The sequence below is a fragment of the Glossina fuscipes genome, unplaced genomic scaffold (genome assembly GCF_014805625.2).
Source record: "Glossina fuscipes isolate IAEA_lab_2018 unplaced genomic scaffold, Yale_Gfus_2 116, whole genome shotgun sequence".
Taxonomy (NCBI): domain Eukaryota; kingdom Metazoa; phylum Arthropoda; class Insecta; order Diptera; family Glossinidae; genus Glossina; species Glossina fuscipes.
In genome coordinates this window covers 1068428-1093490 of record NW_023998459.1, presented here as the reverse complement: position 1 = coordinate 1093490, position 25063 = coordinate 1068428, and the positions used below count along the sequence as shown (strand labels likewise).

The 25063-nt window shown below is 32.5% G+C and overlaps 1 protein-coding gene and 1 long non-coding RNA gene across 10 annotated transcripts in view; one reads left to right on the top strand and one right to left on the bottom strand.

The window, feature by feature from the left end:
- Positions 1 to 11715, bottom strand: part of LOC119640262 (nuclear hormone receptor FTZ-F1 beta) — a 54907-nt gene extending 43192 nt beyond the window's left edge. For 7 of the 8 annotated variants that reach the window (XR_005247635.1, XR_005247634.1, XM_038038154.1 and 4 more), the window contains exon 1: positions 11620 to 11715. The gene's annotated coding sequence lies outside the window, so the exon portion shown is untranslated. Of the gene's footprint in view, positions 1 to 6448; positions 6537 to 6594; positions 7226 to 11619 lie in introns of all 8 variants that reach the window. The other variant, XM_038038155.1, reaches the window with a different exon arrangement.
- The window catches only part of LOC119640265, a 77404-nt gene that overhangs the window by 28801 nt on the left and 23540 nt on the right, over positions 1 to 25063 (top strand). Inside the window, exons 1-2 of one of the 2 annotated variants that reach the window (XR_005247636.1) lie at positions 14858 to 15448; positions 21844 to 22041. This is a non-coding gene — a long non-coding RNA (uncharacterized LOC119640265). Of the gene's footprint in view, positions 1 to 14857; positions 15449 to 21843; positions 22042 to 25063 lie in introns of those variants that run through there. The other variant, XR_005247637.1, reaches the window with a different exon arrangement.

The following is a 25063-nucleotide window of genomic DNA, read 5'->3' as shown; positions in this document are numbered from 1 at the left end:
AATAACTTGAACTGGTTGTTGGTACCACCGAAAAGTTATTCAATTAAACGTTTTGCTAAGAAATGCGTAATATGTATCGTAAAAAATCTAAAAGATAAGAAATTTATTAGTGGATTCTTCTTTCTTTAATTTAAAATTTTTTTATTCCAGGATAAATTTTACAACCAATAATAGACAGAAAAATAATTCGGCTTTGTGGATAAAAATTCACACAAGGGAAATTTTAGTTTTTTATAAAATTACCCATAGGGCAAACCCCACAAAAAAAACATATACAACTTTTCAACGCGGACGATGGCGAACGTAGATTAATAGGCGACTTTGAAGTTTCATATAAACAGCGGCCAATAAACGCCTTCGGATATCATAATCGAGAAAATAATCACTCGAAAACCGGAAATGAATCAAGAATACCCTAAGAAGTTGAGTTAAAATGAGTCGCCGTTCAGGCGTACGTTTTCGGTTTGAGAACCGACATATTGGACAATCTCCGCGTTTTTTGCCGAGGTTTCGAGCTTCGCTTTGTAGCCTACTTTTTTGATTTGTCACGTGGTTGATGTTTCGTAAGGCCCCTATTGCCTTGCAGCGGTCTTGCTCCAATAGTTGCCGAGTTTCTTTCACCGGCCTTTTCGGTGACTGCAAAATGCATCTTTGACATCGAAATTTCAAGATAAATGAACAAACCACTCCTAGGTCCTTCGTTTACTCACAACACTTCACAAATTTTATATTTCTTTTTTTTGCAATGCTTTTTTCCTTTTGAGCATCACGTAGCGTATTTCTTTAGATATTTCACTCATTTTCAAATCAATATAACTTTTTACACGAGCAAAGAATTCGAAGACTATATCTTAAGAAATGTGACTTGAAATGTCAACTTTCAGACACATGTTCGTTTGAAACAATCACGTGAATGTTGCCCGATATATAAGCGTCAACACAATCCCGCAGAAAAAACCGCGCAGAATTTTCAATATGGACTTTAATATATATAATTCTTGACGATAAAATCTCGCTTCATAGATAATATATTTTCTGTGGATTGCAATACAATTTTCGTGGTGTTTACCAAATTGGCATAACAAGTTCTAGATGGTCATAGCTGTTAAGAAATAATGGGTGCGTGTATGTATTTTGATCAGCTACATCTATGGGCGAAAATGATAAAATAAGACGTAGTATCAATGTGCACTACGGTTACATTCGCTGACTTCGACCTTTGTCTACACAAAATAGCAACTTCACATTTAGTATTATTGAATTATTTAGTGTATGCAGAAGCCCATTGTCGAACGCTAAAAAATGTATTTTCGGCATTTGTTATTTTTATCGTTTGATTTGAAGAAATTTGCTATCGTAGTCCATCAAACACTCTTAGATGCTTTTAATAGTGCTACTTCATCATATCATATTGTCGGATTTGGTTGGTATTCTAGATGTTTACATGCGATGGAAAAGATCTGAAACTGGAACTGTTACTGCAGATATCTGCCGATGTCAATTGAGCAAATTGAACGACATATTGTTGAAAGACGCAAAGTCATCCTCTTGCATAACAACACTTGCGCGAAATTTTGCCGCACTCAACAGACGTATTCAACAGACGTAGCGGCTTCTGATTACCAGTTGTTTAGATCAATGCAGTGTGACTTGGCTGCATCTCGTTTTAAAATGCTGAAAAAGTGCAAAAATATGTAATTGGATCGCTGCCAAACCAATATTGTTCGCGTCGCCATGTTGTCAGAAATATGGGAAAACATTGTAGAAAATCATGGAAAATATTTTGATTAACAAATATTGTGCTAATTTTTCTCAATAAATGCCGTTTGCGAGTGAAAACATAATCAAAATACCTGCAGGAATCTAATACGCAGTCACATTTTATTCATCCGCGTCTCAATTAGCCTAAATTCAACAAGCAAAAAATTACATTCAGCCATTTGTTAAGTATATCCTGGTCGGCTTTGCACGACTATAACGCCACACCGAAATAATCCGAAGATTGAAACAAAAAAAACGTAAAATCACTTGTATTTTTGTAAGAAATAAATCGAAGAAGCTCTGTTGAAACCGAAGGAATCAAAAAAAGTTGAAATCAGTTGAAACTTCTAAGCAGAAATCTGTGCTGTCAAAAAGAAAAGAAAAACCGAACTTTATTTGATTAATATCTTTTCGTAGGGTAACGCAATTATCGACGGTGATCTTGATCTTGATTAGAGGCATCCTTAATGAAAAATAAGTAGGAACATCGTAGTCACACATGTCCGACCATTAGATGCCCTACAACATTTTATTTAGGACTAATCCTAAATTATTTTCGTAATAAACAATTGTATCTTGTCTTCATCTAAAGGCGCACTCCTAATAGGAGCGCCTACAGGGAAGAACGACAAAAGCTGAAATGGTCTAAATTCAGCCAATTCATCTTCTTTTCAAAGACGTCATTACTAATCACCTGTTTTCGTCATGATATATTAAAAATTAGACATTGTCGCCATGCAAAATCTTGCTTTTCATGACTGCGTTTATAGGAGATGGAGCCTGGAAGTATACCTACTTTGCTTACTTTTCTTAAGGAATGAGAGTCCAAAACATTGGTCGATGTAATACAAATTTTTTTGATAAGTTTAGCATGCCGAAGTACTACTCCACAAAAAGTTTTTTATGTGAGTTCGAAAATAACAATTCTTTTGCAGCAGTCATTATGTGGGGAATTGTAGAAATGGTTCGATCTAATCCATTTTCAAAAGGTTTTCTCCCTGCGCCGAAACGAGCCAGTGATAAAAAAATACATAGAAAGATGACAGACATGCTTAAATCAAAAATTATTATGAAGGGATAGGCAAATGCGTCAATGGATCTATTTTAAGCTCCTCTGGATGTTACTTAATATATCCTGTGCCGAAAGAAACGCAGAGTATGACAACAGAATAAGAAGCAAGACTAACTTATCATCTTAACAGGCTAAGTTTACTTAGCAAAAGTCAGGTTGTTCTCTTCAAATAAGAGAGCAAAACCAAGCTTTACATAACTCTAATAAGTTTTCGACGGAGTCAAAAATTCCTAAAGTACAATTAAAGAATTGTTCTGCTAAACTATAAAACAATTAAAAATTGTAAGCAGTTAAGCAAAAAGTACTGTGCAGCAAAGAACCTGAATTTATTCGCACAACGCGGTCTGCTTATGCAGAAACTTTAACTAATGGAGTCCTATAGGAACAGTTATTAGACTTCCTTTGAAATGTTTGTTAACTCATAAGTTTTTTTTTCTAATCTAGAGTGGCATTGGATTCCATTTTACTGTTGCTAAATATTAACCTAACTTCTATATAAAGACATTAGACATACAACATACTTTAACGTACATACTTTTATGTCTGTAAGGTGGCACATGATGAAATGTTTACATGTCATATAAACATTAAATGACAAACAGCTTGGAAAGGACGATGATTATGCGAAACTTTCTTGAACTTTGCATTTGACATTTAAGTGCATTATATTCGACGTTTTTAGTCTTTAGACAATTATTTTGGTTTACTTTCGCCTTACTTAAATTTGTTATGTTGTTTTATACTTACTACATTAAATTAAGCTTTAGAGACCTCATGAACTGTGCATCCCAATTGACAAGTTATGGGTTGTTTGAGTAATTCTTTTCTTACAAAGAGATCGGAATTGAAATTTAAAGGATGTATAACGTTCTAGATTCATATAGAGTTTAAATAAATTTTGTACAGTACAATTTCGAATATGGTCAAACCAGCTAGCAATGAAGTGCAACTGCCCAAATGATTTTGGTTTTTCGCTAAAATCCGTTAGCTAGTTTCTTTCTTTACAAGGTTTATAAAAACAAATACCGTATGTTCAGAATAAAAAGACCACAGAATTGCTGTTAAGCGAGAAATTTCCTCACGGAGTCTATTAATGTAGTACAAATAATAATTGAGTCTGTATTTGTTTATTAACAGCTGTTGCATGTATAAATTTCTCGAGCATCTGAGAGTAAGCGTCTATATTTGTTTACAATTGTGAATAATTGGTCAGAACAGAAGACCTCAGTGGAGCGTAAATTAAACGCAACTCCGTTTTTCTTAACAAAAATTTGTGGGTTTTTACTCGTTACACAGAAATTTTAAAAGTTAGGAGACTGATAATTTCCTCATTTATTTTACAAAACACTGTAATCTGTACATGCAAAAATGGAAAGGATCGGCCATGCCCATGATAAAATTTTATTTTTTCACTTTTCATTAGGTAAGCAAGACAGAATACTTAAAACTATTTTCCTATATATTACACAAATGAAGATATACTGTCTGCCTAAAACTGGGTTTACTTTAAAATGAATATGGTAGACACCGCGACTTGGTGTATTAATTTTTTCTTAATAATACAAGCGATAAGGGTATTATGTAAAAGAACTTAGAACTTAGGTGGGTTAGTTCCAAATGAAATACGTCGTATCACATAAAAGGACTTAGAGAGTAGAATGCGCGAAGATAAATGTATTAATTCGAAATTAATTTGAATGGATGTCACGACTTAGTGGATAAATGTTTTCCTAAAAATAGCTTCGATGTAAGTATTGAAAATGCCCAAACATTGAGCATGAATCAAGATTTTGTGCATATCATATGTGTCGTCTGCATGGATCTTTCCGTGGTGAGGAATTTAAAGGAAATCCAAACAAATCATTTCTTAAATCTATGGAAGAAAGACTTAACACTTCAAGGGCAGCAACAATTTAACGTACAAAGAGTAACGAAGAATAGACGTCACGCTTTTGTTAAAAAAGAGGATTTGACAAATATAACGCAGTGGCAGGAAAAGGAGAGGGCGACGACATAGAGCAAGCCAAGAATAACAACAGTGACATTAATGCCGAAAGACGAAGTGGCTACGAAAGGCGCCAACAAAACGTGAAGTGTATCAACGTTAGTAAGGGTGGTGGTAAGTCTGTGGAGAAACGTAAGACTTTAAAGTTAAAATTGCGTAACTAAAAAAATAGATCATTAGTTTTGTTTGTAATATTTCATGTTTTGTGCAGCTTTTTTTTATTTCTAATTAAATGTCTCTCGTTGTTAAACAAACACGAGCACGCGTACACCTATCTGCAAACTCATATAAAAAAAAAATTATAAAATTTTTTCAACAATAAGGAAAAGTGTTGACTGTATTCAGTCAAGTTTGTATCATTTTTTTCTTCCATGATACTTAAAATATTAGAAATAAAGTGCATTGTATTTTCGGATTCATAAATTATATACTAATTATTGTAATATTGGTTTTGGATTCAAAAAAGTAACACCACAGCTTCATTTCTTATTTTTTTAAATTCTTTTCTTCTAACAAACTTTACACTCTATTTGTTTCCAGAAAGCAAACTAAACGTTACAAACATCGAGAGTTTAATTAATGAATTGCCAAAGGTACCACAATTAGTTAAAAGTGTTTCGAATAATGCGAGAAGGGGATGAATTCCGTAAAGGCTTCAGCTGGCCAAAAAAGCAATTAATAAAACCTATAAGGAAGTGTATGTAGACGATTGAATGAAATATTAATGAAACTATCATTATTTGTCTTCTGCTCGATGGTTAACTTACGTATTTGAACATTTTTCGTTATTGTTCTCGTTATTATTTCTAACGCTTTAAAGACTTCTTTTAAGCCAAATTTGAGGCTTTGATGTGAAACTGGTTTGTGATATTGGAAAATAAATTTATTTATATGCAAAAATAATTCTAAAAAATAATATTTTGAAATTCACTTATTTTCGCTTATTCCCGCCACTTGACACACGCAAAAAACTTGATATTCGATTAAAAAAAAAAAAAAACGAAAATCAATTCTAGAGAGAAAGTTAAATATGACAGCAAGTTAAATAAAAAGCACAATTTGAGCAGAGAATCATTCTCAGCGGTTTGGATATTTTAGGCAGCGCATCTCTGCTATGAACAGCACAAAATTGAGCTCCAATGCAATGATAATAGTTGTTGTCTTTGTATACGTTGCGGTTTAATTTTTTCATTCATCTTGCACTATAGACATGCCGTGACCAATTTGACCCGTTTTCAATAGCAACATTGCGAGCGGAAGAATTTCCAGTACTTGCCGAATTTGAACTCGACGTCTGAGTGTTTGCAGTCAGAGGTATATCTATCGATACAAATCGAGTGTGTATATGCTGCGTCGTACTTCTGAAGCTTCCTGGGTATATCCTGGCTTCCTATTAATGGATACGAAAACGGTATGGATAAGATTTTCATGAAGACCTTTGATAGTAACTTAAAAAGGTGTAGGATATTGTACGTTTTCAATAGGCAAATCTGTTTAAAATCCCTCAAAGCTATTTTAATGAGATGAAAGCTGGTCTTAATAGGATACTCTATTTGTAACAGTCTTCGAATCGTGGGATACCATCTTCGAATTTATTGGAATCTACTTACGGTATCAATGCCGAGGCCTACTTATGGCAAAAGTCCTGAGATTTAAATTCTTTACTTTGAAATGAAAATCAATGGCAAAAGTATCACTCTGAAATTGGAAAGAAGGTTAGCATTGTTAGGTTCGCATCACTTTAATACTTACTTACTATTTTTTGACTTTTTTTTCTACAAGCCTTCTCACAATTTCGAATATTTACATAGCCACACACATTTGTACTGAGTTTCAGGTGAATGCTGTTCATGTAATAAGTTACAATTTTTTATACTCAGCACTGAAGCAAACTCATTTTGTATTTTTCCATAAGGTATACAACACCATAAAGGAAGCTTTAGACACCTTATATCGACCAGCGCGAAACACTGAATTGATTAAGCCATGTTAGTCTGTGTAGAGTTTGTTGTTAGCACTCTCGTGGGCGCAAAGACGAATATATCGACTTCGAATTTGTAGAAACATTGGAAGTTTTTACACGCAGGTTGGTATTGCACATGGGCCATGGCGGTCAGAGAAGCACAAATTGCACGCTAACCCATTTTTCTTAACGGAAATTTTTGGGTTTTTGCTCGTTACTCAGAAATTTTAAAACTTGGAAACGTTCCACATTTACTTTACGTAGCACTCTGCTCTTTCGTGCAAAAATGGAAAGAATTGGTCACGTCCCCATAAAGTTACAATTGTTTAAGTTTCATTTTTTTTACTTTTTTGCATGTTTTTGCTTATTTATCATAACGCAAACAAAACAAAATGCATTTTGTACGTTCCTGAATACTATCTGCCTAAAAATAGGTTAATTATAAAATGAATGCGGTAATTTTTTCTTAATAATATCAGCGATATGAGTATCAAATAACTTAATTTGAAGAGTATAACCTTCTTACTTATTTTGGTCTGCTATGGGCATGATTGTCGCGATTGGATTCATATTTAAACTTGATTTGTGATCTTTATAAGTAAAGAAACCAATTTAATACCCTAAAATATGTTTTTTGTCCATTTTAAATGAAATAAAAAATAATAGAAGAATAACATTCGGGGATGTTACATTAAGCATGTATTTTAGTACTAGAAAAAATTAATTTCGAAAAATATGAAAAAATTGTAAGAACCATGGTATCCAGTGTAACGTTAATCTAGGAGATTAGAAAAATATTCATTTTCGACTTTCGATCAGAGAAAGATAATTTTTTTTCTCAACAACTAACTTTTAAATCAATTATAAGTCATCGAAAATTCTTTTTAGTGTTTCATTAGAGAATATGACAAAAGCCAAAGATTTGAATGAAGATAATAAAAATTATTGGAGTTAAGTTATTCGTCGTGTTTCGAGAAAAATGCGTCCATCGTTTTGACATCGTGTTTACATAGTTGTTCGCAATCGCCGGACCAAAAAAAAACCTCCGCTGCCACGTGTCAGTGATTCTCTTCATTCTCTTTCGTTGATTACTTTTAGTTGGAAGGTGCCTTTTTAGCTTTTGCATGAAAAATGTAAAGTGGTTTTGCAAATCAACTGATAATCTCTAAGCCAAGTTTCAGTTGATCTCAGTTTGTACAATCCTAAACTTGTCAACCCTAGAGAAATCCGATCAGTCGGAAGGACACACCTGAATCGACTCAGAATCTTGTCGCGATCAAAAATATACTAACTTTGAATACCACTAGAATTCAAAAACAAGAAAAAAGAACTTGTACGTCTTCTTATTTCTTTGAGAAATTTAAAATTTATGTTTGAGATTGCAGCGCAGGAAAATACGGATTAGAGGGAGAGAGTTATCGATTAAATAAAATATTGATATTTCGCTGATAGTTTAGTCGAAGCCAATTTAACGCTTAATAAGTATAGAAGATATTGGACCTAAACGCTGGGTATCAATAGTTATTTTGGTCAACTGATACACACTTTCCCATTAAACAAAAATCCTTTTTTACAAAGACCTGTTGAATTATTGAGAACGAATATGCGCTTATTCCTTAAAGTGGTACAATACATGCAAAATTACCGAGAATTTTATACGCTTATTCTTTAAAGTGGTACAATACATACAAAATGATTGAGAATTGTAAACAAACGTATTCTCTCAGATGGTTGGATTTTTATACATGCGACAGCTCTATGAATTGGAATTTCTATATGTATATCTCGTTGGTTGATATTCAAGATTCACTAATAATGGCCAGAACTTTTTTTTATTGACTTGAAAAGTTTGCATGCCTTCCATTTCAATGATGTCGTCCAACTTACTACAACATTTACTTTATCAATTTTTTTTTTTTGTGCAACAAAAGGTGAATGTTGTGCTCTTATTATTTGAATTTTTTTTGCTTTTTTTCTTTATTACTGAACATTTTTATAATGGTCAAAACAAACAGTTGTGTGAAGGTTTAGTTAGATTGTAATCTTTGCGGCCATGCTTCGTTGAGTCTCTGAATCTATTATATTAAACTTAAATTTAAAAAACAAAGAGAAAAATGATGATGATATCGTAGTTGCTGACGTTAGACGTTGGTTCTAATTGATACTGAAGTAGCGAAATAGTCAATTCTTTTTTTTTCGTCTTAACGGAAATATTAGTATTGTAATATATAACTATAATTTGTAGTTTACCAAATTTAAAAATTCTTTAAAAGCAAAAATTTATTGTAATTGCTGGATAAGTTCAATTTATTATTGCAATAACGTTAGTAACAATAATAACAATATTTTGAAAACACTTTTTATATTTTTATTATTATAATATTTGACCTTTATCAACGTCAGTTTTTTTTTTTTTTTTGCTTTGATTCGAACAATCTTATTTAACAAACCACAATTTTAGCCATCACCGTCATCGTCATTATCATCCTTCACGTAATCGAAATCCTCATTGCAACTGTGCTTTATATTTTATTATTATTATTTTTTCCACTTATCGTTAGCTTTTTTCGGCCTCATTGGTGTCGACATAAATGCAAAAACCACAAAACTCATTATAGTTAACTAAAGCACCGCAAATGCATATGTGTGCAGAAAATATTATACATATATATACATATATAATAAAAAACAGAAAAACATTTTATTACGGTTTTGGCAGCTTTTTTTTCAATCTGCTGATTTTCTAGGTCAAATACATAAAAACTTACAACGAAAGAAAAAAATTATTATAAAATATAAATAATGAAAAGTCGCACGATATTTTATAACAACAATGTTTAGCAACATTCTTGTATTATTATAAATATTCGAAATGAAACCATGGATTTTAATTTACTTGTCTCTCCGTTTGTAACAATTACGAATAGGCCTCCAAGACAACATCAGTTTAAATTCTAAACATGTTCACAGACGCAAAAAATGAAAAGGGGAAAAAATACTGCAGGTGTTCATTATTATTATTATTACTATTATTATTATAAACTTAGCCAGAGAATAAATTCTAGCATCTAAGGCTTTCGGCTTTATTAAACTTGAGATTTGAAACCCACGACCATTGAGTTGCTAGTCGATACTCTTGCCTACTCGGCCACTCAGGCGGATCAGGTGTTCGTTACACGAGATTAAGGTAGGAAATGTATCAAGATGATTTCTACAGAGCTGTGTACCTCAAAGGTCCTGCTTTTATGGAACAGGTTGACGATTAGTAAGGCAAATTATATATAATATAAATTCTTCATATATACATATCCGTATATGAACAAATATGTTAACAATTCGCAGGCGTTGTGCATAACTATAACAATGTATGTTTTTATCTAATTTTCAAGAAATCTTAACTTGGTATATAACATGTTGCGGTAACTAATCAAGGTTTCTAAAAGCATTTGTAGGAATAACAAAATAGAAATCTAGAAAGGATTATCACAATCGGCGCTGATTCCTAAAAACATGGACTTTTTTCGAAATTGCTTTAGGTTGTTTTCTAATGAAGATGCGTTTGCGGCAAGCCATATATTCCTTTTACAATTCTTCCCTCCAAACTGCATATAATAAGGGCCATTTTTCTCTACCGTTTTTTTCAGGTTAAAACCGGTGGAATTGAAGACGAAAGTGTAGGGGAAAATAATGAAGTTCACTTAGAATGTTATGATGATTAAAATTATTTATGGGGGTCGATGGTTTCAATTACTACGAATGAAATGGCAATATTAGTATAACTCAAATTTTTGAAAACAACTTTCAAAATGAAAATTTTTTGTAATCGGTATTTATTAACTACTCACAAAGGTGTCCAAGCTTTTTTTCTTTAAAAGACAACACACCGGCTTGGGAGACAGAAACGTAAAAAGTGATTACAATAATATACTTAATGAATACTGGTTGCTCAGCAACTTTCTTCACTCATTAACTAGAACGTTTTTCTTAAAAACTACTGACTGACTTAATTGTAACTTCAACTGACTAGGTGGCTGGCAAAAGTCTTTTTTAGCAAATCAAAGGAGAAAAGAGAAAAATAAAAAAATATTAAAACACAGACCGATTTTTTGTTGTTGGCCAGACTTGTTCTACCAATACCATAACGCCAACTGCACATAAAAAAGAGAATAAAAGGCCGTCAAGAGAGAGAATCAAAGTTTATTGACATTTACCAAGCACTGCAAAATTTTATACCAGTCATTTTTATTGTACCTACTCTGTACGGTACAAAAAAATATACATACAAGCAGCCAATACAGAAAAACAGAAACAAGAACAGCAATAGACTGCATTCACGAAAAAACACTCACAAAACTTGTAAATCGTTTCACTTAGAAAGGCTCAACATATCGAAGGAGAGAAATATAAAATTTTTTTTCTAGCCAACTTCTTAATTCTTAATTCGTGGTGAGACATTTTCAAAACTAAGCTCTCTGAGAAATTCAATCTGCAGGAAAACACCAAACCGTTTGTTTACTCTAATTGGATTGTCACTATAGTTGATTCGTTTCCTCCTTCATATTAAAATCAAGTATATGTAAAACTCGTTTGCACTTGATTTTTTGTTTACATTTAGAAATAGGAAAAATCTCAAAATAATTGCTCTTGGACTCGTAGACTCTCTCTTTTACTCTGACTTAAAAATTGAATCCACCAACAGCAAAACAATTTATTTTGTAGGAGAAATGTTAAAATAACCTTCACAATTTTTTAGGTAAAGGCTTTTGGGTAAATTTCTCTATTCATATTAATAAAAAAAAGAAAAAAAATTATCTTTACCTTTAATAGCAGATATGTTACAACAAATAATTTTTGACGGTTTGTTTAGCAAATATTTCTTACTTCATCTCTTTTATTAGCTTTTTTTTATTTATATTTCAGGAACAAACACTTTGTTGTGTTTTTTCTTTACACTTTTTTTAATTTTTTAAACCGCACTTTTTATTTCACTAAATGACCTTTACGTGTAAAAGGGATGGCTTATATACATGTATATATTTTGCTTTTCGGCAATTGCTTGTGTATATGTGAGTGAAATCATTAAAAAAAAGAACAAACGAAAAAACCAAGTTCTTTTGCCTTCTCGTGCTCTACTTAAAAATTTTTCACTGTTGAATTTTAGAATATTTTTTATATTAAAAAAAAAAGTTCAACTTAATACACTGCGTTATTTTCGTAAATACAACAGAAACATTTTTTTATTACTTCAACAATGGTTTGCTTTTTAGAAAACACAAAACAAAAAGAAAATTTCGCTCTCTTTTTCTAGGTTTTATACTGTGCTTGTTTGCACATCACGATAGCCGTATCGTATAACCGTTAACACTCCATAGTAACCTCTCAAATCAACATCTCAAATCAAACTGAGTACGCTGTATACGTGAGTTAAGTCTTATGGTATTAAAGAGATTAAGGTACAAAATTGAAAGGTAAATTTTAAGAGAGGGTAAAGATTGAACACCTTGTGATAAGAGTTAAGCAATTTTTGTACGTATTTTCTAATGTCTTTTAAGTTTTAGTTTATAATCTCAATTTCTATTTGTTTGTTAAATTTATTCCCATTATTTTATTAATGTTTATTTGTTTTTTGATGCCAAAAAATATTTAATTAATAAAATTATAAATAAAATTTTTTATTTGGGAAACTAAGAAGTAAATCATTGTTAGTAAATTTAATTTAAAACAATCTATAACGTTTATATATCCATCTACATCTAAATCTACCATCGCTCTGTTCGTCTAAATATTCTCTCTTTTCTCTATTCTTCTAACGGATTTCTCATAATATTGTGAGCTTAACGAATGCCAAGAGCGTAAAAACAACTAGAACTCACAACTCCTGACTTTAACATCCTAGCACTGTTTACAAAAATAGATTCAATTAAAAGTTTTATGTTGAAGAATTATCTATGTAGCTAATGCATAAAATTGTTACCTTTGTACCCGTATCCTCCTAACCCAAATTCCTTTTAAATATAACCAAATAATTCCAATAGCAATTAGCTTTGCGTAAGAAACACACACAATAACTATTACTTTTTACCTGTACAGTTTCTGTTTTAATAATTTATTATAAATCTTTTTTTTTTTCATATTTAGTTTGTTTTATTCTCTGTGTCGTTTTTTCCTTCAATCGCTTCGTTTTGGCATTCTAAACTAAATTTAGGCATCCTTCTCATCCTCGTACTTTTCAATTAAACTTTTTCAAGAGAAAAAGGGCTATGGAAAGATCGGGAAAATGTTATGTTTATATTCATGTAAGGAATCGTTAAAAAGCGGTTACCTTCTCTTTATTTCTTTCTCTCTTTCAGAAACGAATAAAACAAAAAGTTACAATAGCACGGCAAATCTTCTCTAAGGCTGATTCTAGGAATTCATTCTTCAGCCATCCAAAGTTCCTTGTGTACGCCGCTGATGTTGATTAGTCTTACGATTTCCACGGAGAATACCTAAGCCGTACGCGAGGAAATTTTTAAATAACTTACGCGATATGAAGAGGGCGGCGAATAGAGTATTTTCTCTTTACTTAGGGAACTACGAGTAGGAAGCTTCTCTACACGACATAGGCAACAATCCACATTTTATATAAAGCCAGCAATGGTTGATGCCAAATATACATAAAATCTTCTCTCAAAGCAGGCAAAATTTCTGCAGATGACATCGACCGATTAATTTGAATCTAATTCTGGACCTTGAAAAGCGTCTTGTCGATCGACTTCTCCCAATATCGGGGCATTTACTGTTTTCCTGGGTACTTACTTTACTATATTATAAGCCTACGAATATATAGAAGCACCCTTCACAATTGCAGGCTTGTTTATGGTTCTCCATTTTCTATAGTTACAGGATTTCATGGAATTCATCTTTTAATTGGAACAACTTTTTTATTATTTGTTTACTTCGCCATATAAATAATTATTTTTCAAAAAATCATTGTTTTGGGTTTGAAGCAGCAGCTTGATATTGACATTTTGTTGATATTGTATCCTCTTCAAATTCCATTATTAAATCCTATTATTTTATTAACATAAGGAATTACAGTTTCTTGAGCCCATCATAGTTTAATAGAAAAATAATTTCTCCCAAGCTACTCAAGGTTTATTGGTCTTCACCTGCAAAGCTGCCGAGGTATAAGAATTTTCATTCATTTTCCTTTTTTAATGAATTAATGCCACAATTATAAAAAACAGCAGTAGTAGTGGTAGATTTGCATAGGTTTCACTTTGATTGTGTCTTCGTCTTTGGAATTGCTATGCTTTGGCTTTTTTGTGGATTGTTGACATTTGAAATGGAGTGTTTTAATTTGACCCATACTTGCCTTCAGAATTAAAATCTTGTGCAGTTTGATTTTCTTCAATAAACTGTAAATTTTGTTTAACTTTCGATTTTAGTAAGCCTTTTTTATTTTCCTTTAAACTTTTATTATCTTTCTCTATGCTATCCCAACCACACATTCTCTTTTTGCTTGTCATAGACTTCAATAACATCTCTTTTCTCACCGACCTCTAGAAGCAAGCTTGTTTTTATAATGTTACCTCTCACGTTCAAATTAACTCTTAGCGTCTGTTTTTTGTAAACAAATTTCGGAGTCTCTTAAAATTTATGGTTAACGAAAATTGTTCTTCGCTTCAGAAAAGTCAAAAACATTTTTCATAAAAATGTACAGCAAGGTACTCTCAGAAAGTGGATTTTACTCTCACAAATTCTGAGATATATTTGCTTGCTCTTTTGCCTTTTCTGTCATCTCAACACTTGAAGTAGCGAGTGGCGAATATGGCATTCATTTTTTTTAATGCACGTTTAATGAAAAATTTAGCTATAAAACTTTTAGAATACTAAAATAAATAGGAAAACTAAATTCGAACTTTATAGAGGATGATTAGTAAAAAAAATATCAAGAATATCTATTCATATCGAAAATTGAAAAGAAAAACCAAACAACAAGCATATTGTCGGTAGCGCATATTAGTGCATGCATCAGAAGAATAAAGTAAAAAATTAAAACAGTGAAATGATTTAAAAACACACACAATCATGCAAAAACATAACATTTTAATATCTTGTTAGTACAAATCTTTACTTCGAGGAAATCACTAAAAGCTTGGACATTAATGAAACGCATTGCTTGCAAGACTTTTAAAACTAATCTTCCTTGAACTAGTTTTAAGCTAATATTAAACCAATCAAGAACTACGAAAAACTCTAAAAAATCGCTTTAAAAAGTGCTGATATTCTCGTAGGCAAAGACCTTGTGTAATTAGTGACAAACGGATTGGCCACAATGGAGCTTCGATTATACTGTCACCAAGTAGTTGTAAACAAATTTATGTATGGAGATAATCAGCACATGCTGTGGTAGCAAGAAGAAATAAATGAACACAAAAGTTATGATAGCAAAAGTAGTGTGAAATCAAATAATTAAAACAAACAATTAAAAAAAATTTTATGACGTCATCGCAGATCCTTTATTTGAAGATTATTCTTTAATATACTTTAAACAAACAATCTGACAAATTGAAAATAAATCGCCTTTGTTTCCTTTACACTTCCTGGAAAATAATATGAAGTATAAATTGAAATTCCTTATGTTGTAATATAAAAAGAAGAGGTAAGAATAATATCTTAAGAAATAAAGAATTGGTTAAACAACTTTTAAATTTGAAATAAATGCTTTTTGTTTATTCTTCCACCTTTGTCTTCTTGTTGTATTCGTTTGTATACAAGACCAATTTGCTAGTTCTCATGTAGTACAATGGCGCGGTAATTCGTTTTTCGGGTTAATAACTTCCAAGTGGAAAGCACGATGGAAAGCTGATTTACTAAATTATTTTGTGAAAGAAAATAAAACAATTGATGTAAATAAAAACAAAGAAGTGGAGCGAAAGAAATCAACGTAAATGTAAACTACAAGTATATGAAAATCAGCGATAAGAAAATTGATGTAAAAGCAAATAAGGTTTGGGTGGTGCATAAAATGGAGAAAAAAGAATAAAACAAAACAAATAAGAAAGTTATATGCTTTACGCATTCAACTATCCAAATTCTTTTATTTAACATCCATATCGTTTGTATTGTTAACAAAAAATTAATCGCAGTGTCTATCTTATTCATTTTAAAATTAATCCATTTTTAGGCAGATAATATATCTTTATATGAGAAATTTACGAAGTAGTTTTAAACATTCTATCTTGTCTGCTTTATTATAAACAGGCATAAAACTTTAGTGAAAAAAAGACAATTTAATCACTTGTAACTTTGTCTGGCAATGGCCGATTGTTTCCATTTGTAGGCGTAAACAGTAGCGTTTCATAAAGCAAACGTGGAAAATTTCGGGCTTCTAACTAATAATTTCCAAATAACGAGTAACAAAAACCCAAAAATTTTTGTTAAAAAAAAGGAGTTGCGTTCAGTTCCGTGGCGTGCTTCTGCTAAGACCAATGTGGCCCATTTTCAACACGAACCTGCGTGCAAAAACTTTCAATGTTTTTACCGAATTTGAATTTTTGTACAAACACATGTTCAATTATTGAGAAGTGTAAACATACATATACGCTTACTCTCTAACGAACCCAATTTTTATACGCTTACTCTCTAAAGAACCCAATTTTTATACAAACACATGCTCAATTATTGAGAAGTATAAACAAACATATACGCTTATTCTCTAAAGTGCCCAATTTTTTTTGCATTGTTAGGCAAACAAGTACGTGTAATAAGTACTACTACTGCCGTTCTGGGTCAGGGTAATTTCGTGAAAAACTCCCTCAATGCTGTCTTGCATAAAACGATTACAGAGAGGTAGCGCAAACTGGAAATACCCGCCGACCGATACCAGGCGACTTATTTATTGATGACACTGATGAGAATTTTCGGTTGAAGGATCGTATTTTAGACAAAACCCCGTAAAGTACTGCGGACTTACTTAAATGATAATGTGATGGCAATTCTACCTGTCAGGATTCGTGCAACAATTTGGACACAACTTTAGTACATCCAGCCACATACAAAGCTCTTTCTAAGCCTGTTAAAAAGGATATTGTCGATACTTATAAAGCCGAGTGCCATAGAGAAAGTGTGTGCTTAGTGGAAACACCAAGTAAGATCCACCGTTGGCGTCAAAACTGCAGATGACCTCAGGATATTACCTTACATTCTACTACACATTCATGAAGAATTGAATATTGTAGTTTCTTTCGAAGGTCCTTGGAATGGCGCCGGCGCTCATACTAATTTCTCCATTAAGCTATGCCAGATGGCGATATGAAACCAGTAGAAGGATCTATACGAAAATTAAGCAAACGTCGCGACCACCATAAAAAAAACTTATGATCCTAATAGTAAAGAAAACACTGATACAGTAATCTTGCGCAGCAACACATAACCCCCTTCAAACCTCTCCTTTTCAATAGACTCTCTTAACAAGTACCACATAAGAACATTTCTTCTGGTATACGGCCTTAATCTGTATAAATCGTTAATTGCTTCCCTGAAGTATAACTCTGACGAAAACATATTAAAAATGGAGCTATTCTTAATTCAATTCCTTTCCAAGTGTTCGAATAGCCAGCTGAAAACCTGTTGATTAAGCTACTGGTAATAACAGTTGCGATACGATAATATCTTTTCTAATGATAGTTTATATAAATATGTTGATTTGGGTCAAAGTAGCCGGGCTTAGCTAGATCAACAAATTCTGCCTTTAATGACTATTGTGTGTATGTTGCGATTATCTCCAAAGTTGTTAAAAAAGCTAAATCTACCAGCAATGCGATAAAGTTCAAATTACTGATCAAACAAAATATTCTAAAAAGTAAAAATAAAATTAATTTTATTAAGAAAAGAAGTTTAAAAACGAAATTAAATTTGACAGAATGTTTGTTTTTTTAAGGGATGGACTTAGGAAGCGGTAAATATGCACGATTACAAATCTTAATTTTTGCTAAAAGCCCAGAGATAGGCATGTTTTCCGTTTTAATAGAAACAAAAAAAAGAAATAGATAAATAAAATAAATAAAAATTCTTCTTCAAGAATAGAGTTTGCGGTATTTCTGTCTGCTCTATCATGCTTGAAACATTGCAATAGTATTACGAATCCAAAACATCGATTGCTGTATACAAACTACGGAACAACAATAAAACGTTTTCTTAAAGAACTCTGATGTGCACGTTGTTTTTACGCTTTCTTGACGAAATCTTTAAAAGCTGCTAAGAAGTCGTTCTTATGTTATAATGGAACCTTCTTTAAATAAATTTAAAGGTATTGTTATGAAAAAGAGCAGCGCAGATCAGATTATTTATAGTATGTGTAAAACAAGGGTTTGAAATAAAAAAAAAGTAAAAGAAAGGAAACAAATTGCATCGCGAAAAAAATTATTTCAAAAGCCTCTTTGTTCAATTTTTTCTCAAACACCAAGTCTAGACACACATTCATTCGTTGATAAATATTTAGAATGGCTACAGATATCAATAAGCCTTTATTAAATTCTCCTATAACGTTTCGTCGATTCAAACACGATAAATTCATCATATAATTCGTGGACTATAGTCAGAGGGCAAATAGTTTGGAGCTGACATTTGTCTTTGATAATAACTGCGTATGAATTGCATTTACATTGACAATATAAGGCCTGAAAGCACTGGACTTGTTTAAATTAAGTCGGATTTCATTCAAAGTAAAATTATTTTCATTTCAAACTCAGCTATACGTTGCAAAAGTATTTGATATTTTAAGACTTTGACGCTTTTTTATTGGCTCAGCACAAGTGAAGAAACATATACCTTGGATCGAGATTCGTTCTCAAGCAAAGTAATAGTTTTAGTTTGGAGTTCTTTCTAACGGGTTGGAAAGTCTATCTGGCTTTATTAAGACATAATCGAAGGAAGTCGACAATCCTTATGTAACGAAATTGTTTGTTTGCAATATAACATTGACAAATTTTTATGCGCTATGCTAAACCGCTTTCTTACAATGCATTCGTTCTGCGATGCTTTTTCACCGAAAACCTGATTCGTGGCGTTCGACAACTGCCCGCACATTTGGCGACAATCACCAACAAATTGCTAACATGATTACATTTTATTTGGGACCGTATGTATGTATGTACCTGCGACGCATTTTTGAGGTTGTAACATTTATATTATTTGATGCTTATATAATATATGTGTGAGATTCAGTAATAAGATCTAACACTCATGCAAAAATGTAATGTTCAATATTAAAAAAAAGGCTCTCAAAAGGCGATGAGCGAGTCTGCTACATACAATTGCTTCTTATAACTTTGGCGACACTTTGAGCTCGAAGTTTTTTTTCATTCGTATTACCAGCAACTTGAAGCGATTTTGTTAAAAAGATCATATTCAGATGTGAGTTTGATATACGCATTAAAAGAAAAGTCATCGTTGTATGTTATTATTTTTCTAATTCTTTATGAACACGTAAATTACGCTTTGACTAATCTGATAATGATGATGACGATAAGGACAGTGCCGAACGATTGCGTAGAGTTACGCGAAGTTGAGTAAAATTGGATTACAGTTTTGAAGAAAATAAGAAAATCAAAAATCTCTCAGCGACTTCAATATCACCGCCTTATCGTAAAGATGCAATTATTCTCACTTTTAAACAAATACAGAGTGACTTTTACAATTATTCTCAATTGTAAACAAATATAGACGCTTACTCTCAGATGTTACTGAATTATTTTTGAATTACTCTCAGATGTTACTGAATTTATAGTCGTTTTTTCAATGCAACAGATGCTAACAAATACAAACTGACTTTTGCAATTATTCTCAATTGCCTCAATTCGCATAATTTAACTGTGTCTATCTTCTTCTGGGTATTGTCACTGCTAGGAAACCGATGTGAGTCTATTGAAGAACAGCACTTGGATAAAGCGTATAGCAACCCACGTTCTGTGCAAGAAACACACGGAATTGTTAAAGATAATGTAATGTTATTGACCAAAATTGATTTTGTCACTTTCAAGGCAGACTCTTTCATTTGCAATATAGCTAAACAAACGCATCATTCAATTCTTAATTTCTCAATTTTTCAGCTCAGTTTTTACAAGATTCATTTCAATTTTTTCAATATAGTGTGGAAATAATTGTGTTCTGTTGATTGTGCGTGCCATGAAAATTTTTAAAACAGTTAAAAGACTTAACGAAGATGTCGTGATTGATTTAGGAATTGCCAAATTAACTTTTTTATTATTTTTATATGTTAAAAAAAATTAAAATTAAAAAGATTTGTCCAAACATTCATAATGTAACAGCGAGCCCAAACAGTTATAATGTAACAGTTTTAGCTAATAGTTAAATGTCCTTTAACAATAATAATAAAATATGAATAATTCACCAGAAGTATGTCAGCTTCCGTTGAAAGATTTGCCGTCCATAATTCATCGTATCAAACGTAAGCAAACTAGTTCTTTTAACATTCAAAATACCTGCGCAATTTTCACAAAACATCCGTAATAACTGTAGAGTAATTTTTGCTGATTCAAGAGCTGTCAACGCATCGCTTTTCTTTTCTATGGTCCGATGAGAATAATGTTATTAATGATAATAATACCAACAGTGGTAATGAGGTAGCGATATCTCCAAAGACAGACTAAATTGCAGTTCATTGCATATAGATCATAAAGAATTTTTCAACTGTTATTGCTGTGAATAAGTATAATTGCAAAACTGTAAGTGACGGTCAAGTTAAAACATTGATGAACTTTATCGAGTCATATAGATAGCTAGTTTATTATTTATGTGACAGACATGTTCTATTTCGAAACAGCAAAAGAGGATGGCATTAAAGAATGTGCATGTGTTTGCTCCAATTAATGATGTCAAATCCGGTGCTGAAGATATAGATATGGAATCATGTGTAGATAACAAAAAGATATATAACATGAAATACTTCACCCATGCTGTCGTTAAATCAAAGCTCCTTTAAAGACCAGGGACATCCCTGAATGTCACCGTTGTAAAGCTTTTGGGCACACAGACGAACTTATTGCACAAAGCAAGTCAAGCGCTTTAAATGTGACTTGGGTCACTTAACTACATCTTGCATTAAAAGAAACGCTACATTGTCCAAAATCTGATGTTCCATATATCAGCAGCTTCTTAAAAATAAACTTGAAAACCCTTTTCACGTACGTGAATGTCGAGAGGAATTGCCTTTGCTTAATATGCAACTCTTGATTACACAAAATATTTGTATGATTAATGGTAATAATAACGTTCCTAATCACCTATATGCCGACATACTGCAAAAGCTTAATACTTTTTCAAAAATTTAAAATCTTTTTAATCAGATCAGTAGGTCGAGCTGACTGACGAACATTCTGAACAGTATGGTGGCGCTTAAAGCCTTTAAATTATAAAAACTAGTCCTCGAATCCCTATATAAATGTCAATAGGTTCCCCAATCAAATTCACGAAGTAGAAATTTTCCTTTACTAAAATTATATCGACATTCTTCTTAGACGAGAGTCTCACTTCAAAGTCAATGAATATAATTCAGTAACCGTGGTCCGTGTAGTGTAATCTATCATTAGATACAAAATTCCGAATATTTTTAGAAAATCTTCTTGTGTTAAAGTGAATTGCAACGGTTCTGATGTTTGAATTTGTGCACTTTATCTTCCTCCCTAGTTCTTACTAAAATCTAATGGTTATAATGGTTTTTATATATATACATATATATAAAAATTGTGCATATATATAAGATATATATATGTACATATAGGAGTATTTAATGAATAGCTATGTTTGACCACTAATTTCTCCGCGTTTACTGTTACGTGGTCAATCAGAACAGTGATGACATAAATAATGATAATCGTTAAATAATTGACATAGTTCAAATTATGGTGTTTGCACGATGTACTCATATCAGGTTTTCTTAGAGCTTTTCACAGTCTTACCTATAAAATTCACATAGCCTATTGAGAGAAGTAATACTGAAAGAGAAAAAAGAAATAACGAAAGACGTATTTCCAGACGTGTTGATGCCGATCGGCGACGTGAACAGGTTTCTGCTAGCAGTACTGCTTGCAATAATTCTGCTGGGACCCTACCAATGCCACTAAGGGCGACGGGGAGGGCGTGGGCGAAGCCCCCAGGAAAGAGGAGGTAGGCGTGTGCGAAACATCCAGGAAAGAGGATGTGGGCGTGGGCGAAGCTCCCAGGAAAGAGCAGGTAAGCGGTCCCGAAACGAAGATCGAAAGCAAGTTATAATAAATAATTTTTATTATTGCTAAGTGTTGCCTAAAAAATAAAAAAAAAATTAAAATAAGCCATCTTTTATCACTGGTCATATATTTTACAATTCAATTCTTTCTCTTGCTCATATAATTTTTACAATTAGCAGCCAAGAATATAAGCTCTTTCTTTTTGTATCACCACCGAAGGATGAGATGTTTATATTCATTCTGACAAAATATGTCTCAGAATCCAGCAGTTCAGCGTAAAGCGAAAAAATTGACAATATATCGAAAGTGAAAAGTATTTTGCTCCATTGAAAGAGTCCTTACTGAACACGTTCAAAGAAGCGGCATATACCTTGCAGCAGAATAATTCTTTTTTATATAAATGTATAAAAAATATGCATTCATCTCCCCTTGTACGTCTCCTCAATAGTTTTATACAATTTTTATAGGCGTGGCATTCGATTTTACCCTATTTTCAAAAATAAAATGATAATTCTTTCTATATATTCATATAAGTGCTTGAAATATAATATATAATTTTTTTTATATAAATGTATAAAAAATATGCATTCATCTCCCCTTGTACGTCTCCACAATAGTTTTATACAATTTTTATAGGCGTGGCATTCGATTTTACCCTATTTTCAAAAATAAAATGATAATTCTTTCCATATATTCATACAAGTGCTTGAAATATAATATATAATGATGCATTCCCTACAGCGTTTTTAGTGAGGCTTTCCGTCGTTTTATCACTTTTTCCGTTAAAAAAATTTCTTTGATCATTTATATTTGTTATACACCAAACCACTTGTGCCATGGGACCTTCTTGCGAGGTCTGGAGACGCGCGCTGATTACGATGAAAAGACTCAAGAATCCGTTTTAAATTCACCGACATTAACGGCTTATAAATGGTGGCCGGGCGGCTGTAAGTATTTTTTTGGTTAGTATAATCTTGAAAGCGTTATCTGAAATATCCCTGTCCTTTTTAAGTGGGCCATACAGCCAACTATGCGGTGGTAATTGCGCAACTGTACACTTTGCGGAAATTTCGAAGTTTGGCTCCGTTTATTGTTCACATACGCGACGAGGAAACTCATATGCCCGTGCCCGGCGTTGATATTGGTGAAATTGGTCCAAAGTTGGGGATGAAATCGGGTAACAATGGTTATTTAGGTTTTAAAAATGCGCGCGTGCCGCTAAATCATATGCTGATGAAGAACCAACAAGTGTTATTCGATGGTACCTATATACCACCGAAGAATTCTGCTTTAACTTATGGCACTATGATGTTTGTGTGTGTGTGTGGTATTAATTCGTGACGCTTCGTTGGCTTTAACTAAGCCATCGACTATAGCTGTCCGTTATTCAGCAGTAAGACGTCAAAGTCTTATAGATCCGAATAAGCCAGAGCCACAAATCATTGCACTATTGTCATTTTGGAGACAAAGTTAGCTCTTATAATTTTAAGCTTTGCTTACAAAGATGAGAGGTCAATAAGTTCAAGTCTGCGCTCATATGGGAGCAGATTAATGCCCACACAGGCCACGAAGGGCAAATATTAAAAAGTTTTTTCTGTACCGATTCTAATAAGGCGATGTTCGACTTGTAAATTAGTGACAATACAACGGTATTCTTATTAGGCCTGACAAGTGGGGCATCTGCCAACATATAGATCGTTAATTTCCTTAGCTCAACGTTTCATAAAATCCAATAACGAGTTCGCCTTATTAACACAGACATTAATATAAAAGTGAAGTCGCAACTTAGGATCCAGTAAACTACCGGGGACGGTAAGGAAATGCTTGCTTGTCAGCTTTTAGCTGTCAATACCGTACTGCGAAGTCAGATGGTCACGTCGAGCAAATGAATGCGTTCTACTTTTGTTTAGATTAAGTGTAGTAGCACACAAGCAGTTCAAAGCATTTTAGTCCCTGGAGTGAACAAGTCCACCGTCGACTCCAGTAAGTCATTCTTAAAAATTGAAAACGATTGGACCCAGATGGCCGTCCTGAAGAGTCACAGAAGAAATCAGGATTTCGCGTAAGATTGCTGTTATATATATATAATAGAACCAATTGTGTTCGATTTGTTTTATAGAAGTGAAAAATATATATAGTTAAGCTTAGCTCTTAATTAAAAATCATTTAAAACTCTAAAGTAACAATTTACGAAAGGAGGAAATTAGCCGCTTCCTTTAAGTTCAACGTAGGTGATACATTGAATCCATTTTTAGGATCACGCTTTAAGTTCGTAAATGCAGTTTCTACAAATACTTATACATTTAAAATATATCTTGCGTTGGGTACAATAAATAAATAAATAGCGGTCAAGGTAACGTAAAAATTAGTAAATCTATTTTAACATTGTTTGGAATTGAAATGACGGAAATTTTCTGTTGTTTACAATCAACCAGTATGAGTTACTTGTGTGGCAGCAAAATAAATCTAGAGGGAAAAATTAGACAATTTAAATTCATTAAGAACAAGAATAATAATAGAGAAAATTGAAAATTGTCCAAGTAAAATAAATAAATAAATTGATACTTGTTATATTTTCAAATTTTAGTTTTATTTGGATTTTGTATAAGATAAGGAAAATTTATTTAATGAGAGAATTCTGCTAGAGGTGTTTCTTGTAAAAAATTTCATGCAAACGTGCCAACCTTGACCATAAAAACAAACTCAAAACCGTCATTGTTACTGACAGTTTGTCTGTACTACAAGCTACCCGGAACCCTTCGACTTCGAGATGGAGCACCATCAACAAATTAAGGAATATAATCACTACACCCGACGGAAAAATTAAAATGTTATGGGTACCAAGTCACATCGGTTTACTGGGAAATGAGCAGGCTGATCGAGCGGCAAAGTATGCTGCTTCTGCTCCTCTAATTATGGCTGATGTCATGGAAAAGTTGGATCTTCAAAGATACATTGGAAGAAAAGTTAAAGAGAAAATTTCAGAAGGAAATTTACAATACCATCATCAACACTACTCTTGCATTAAC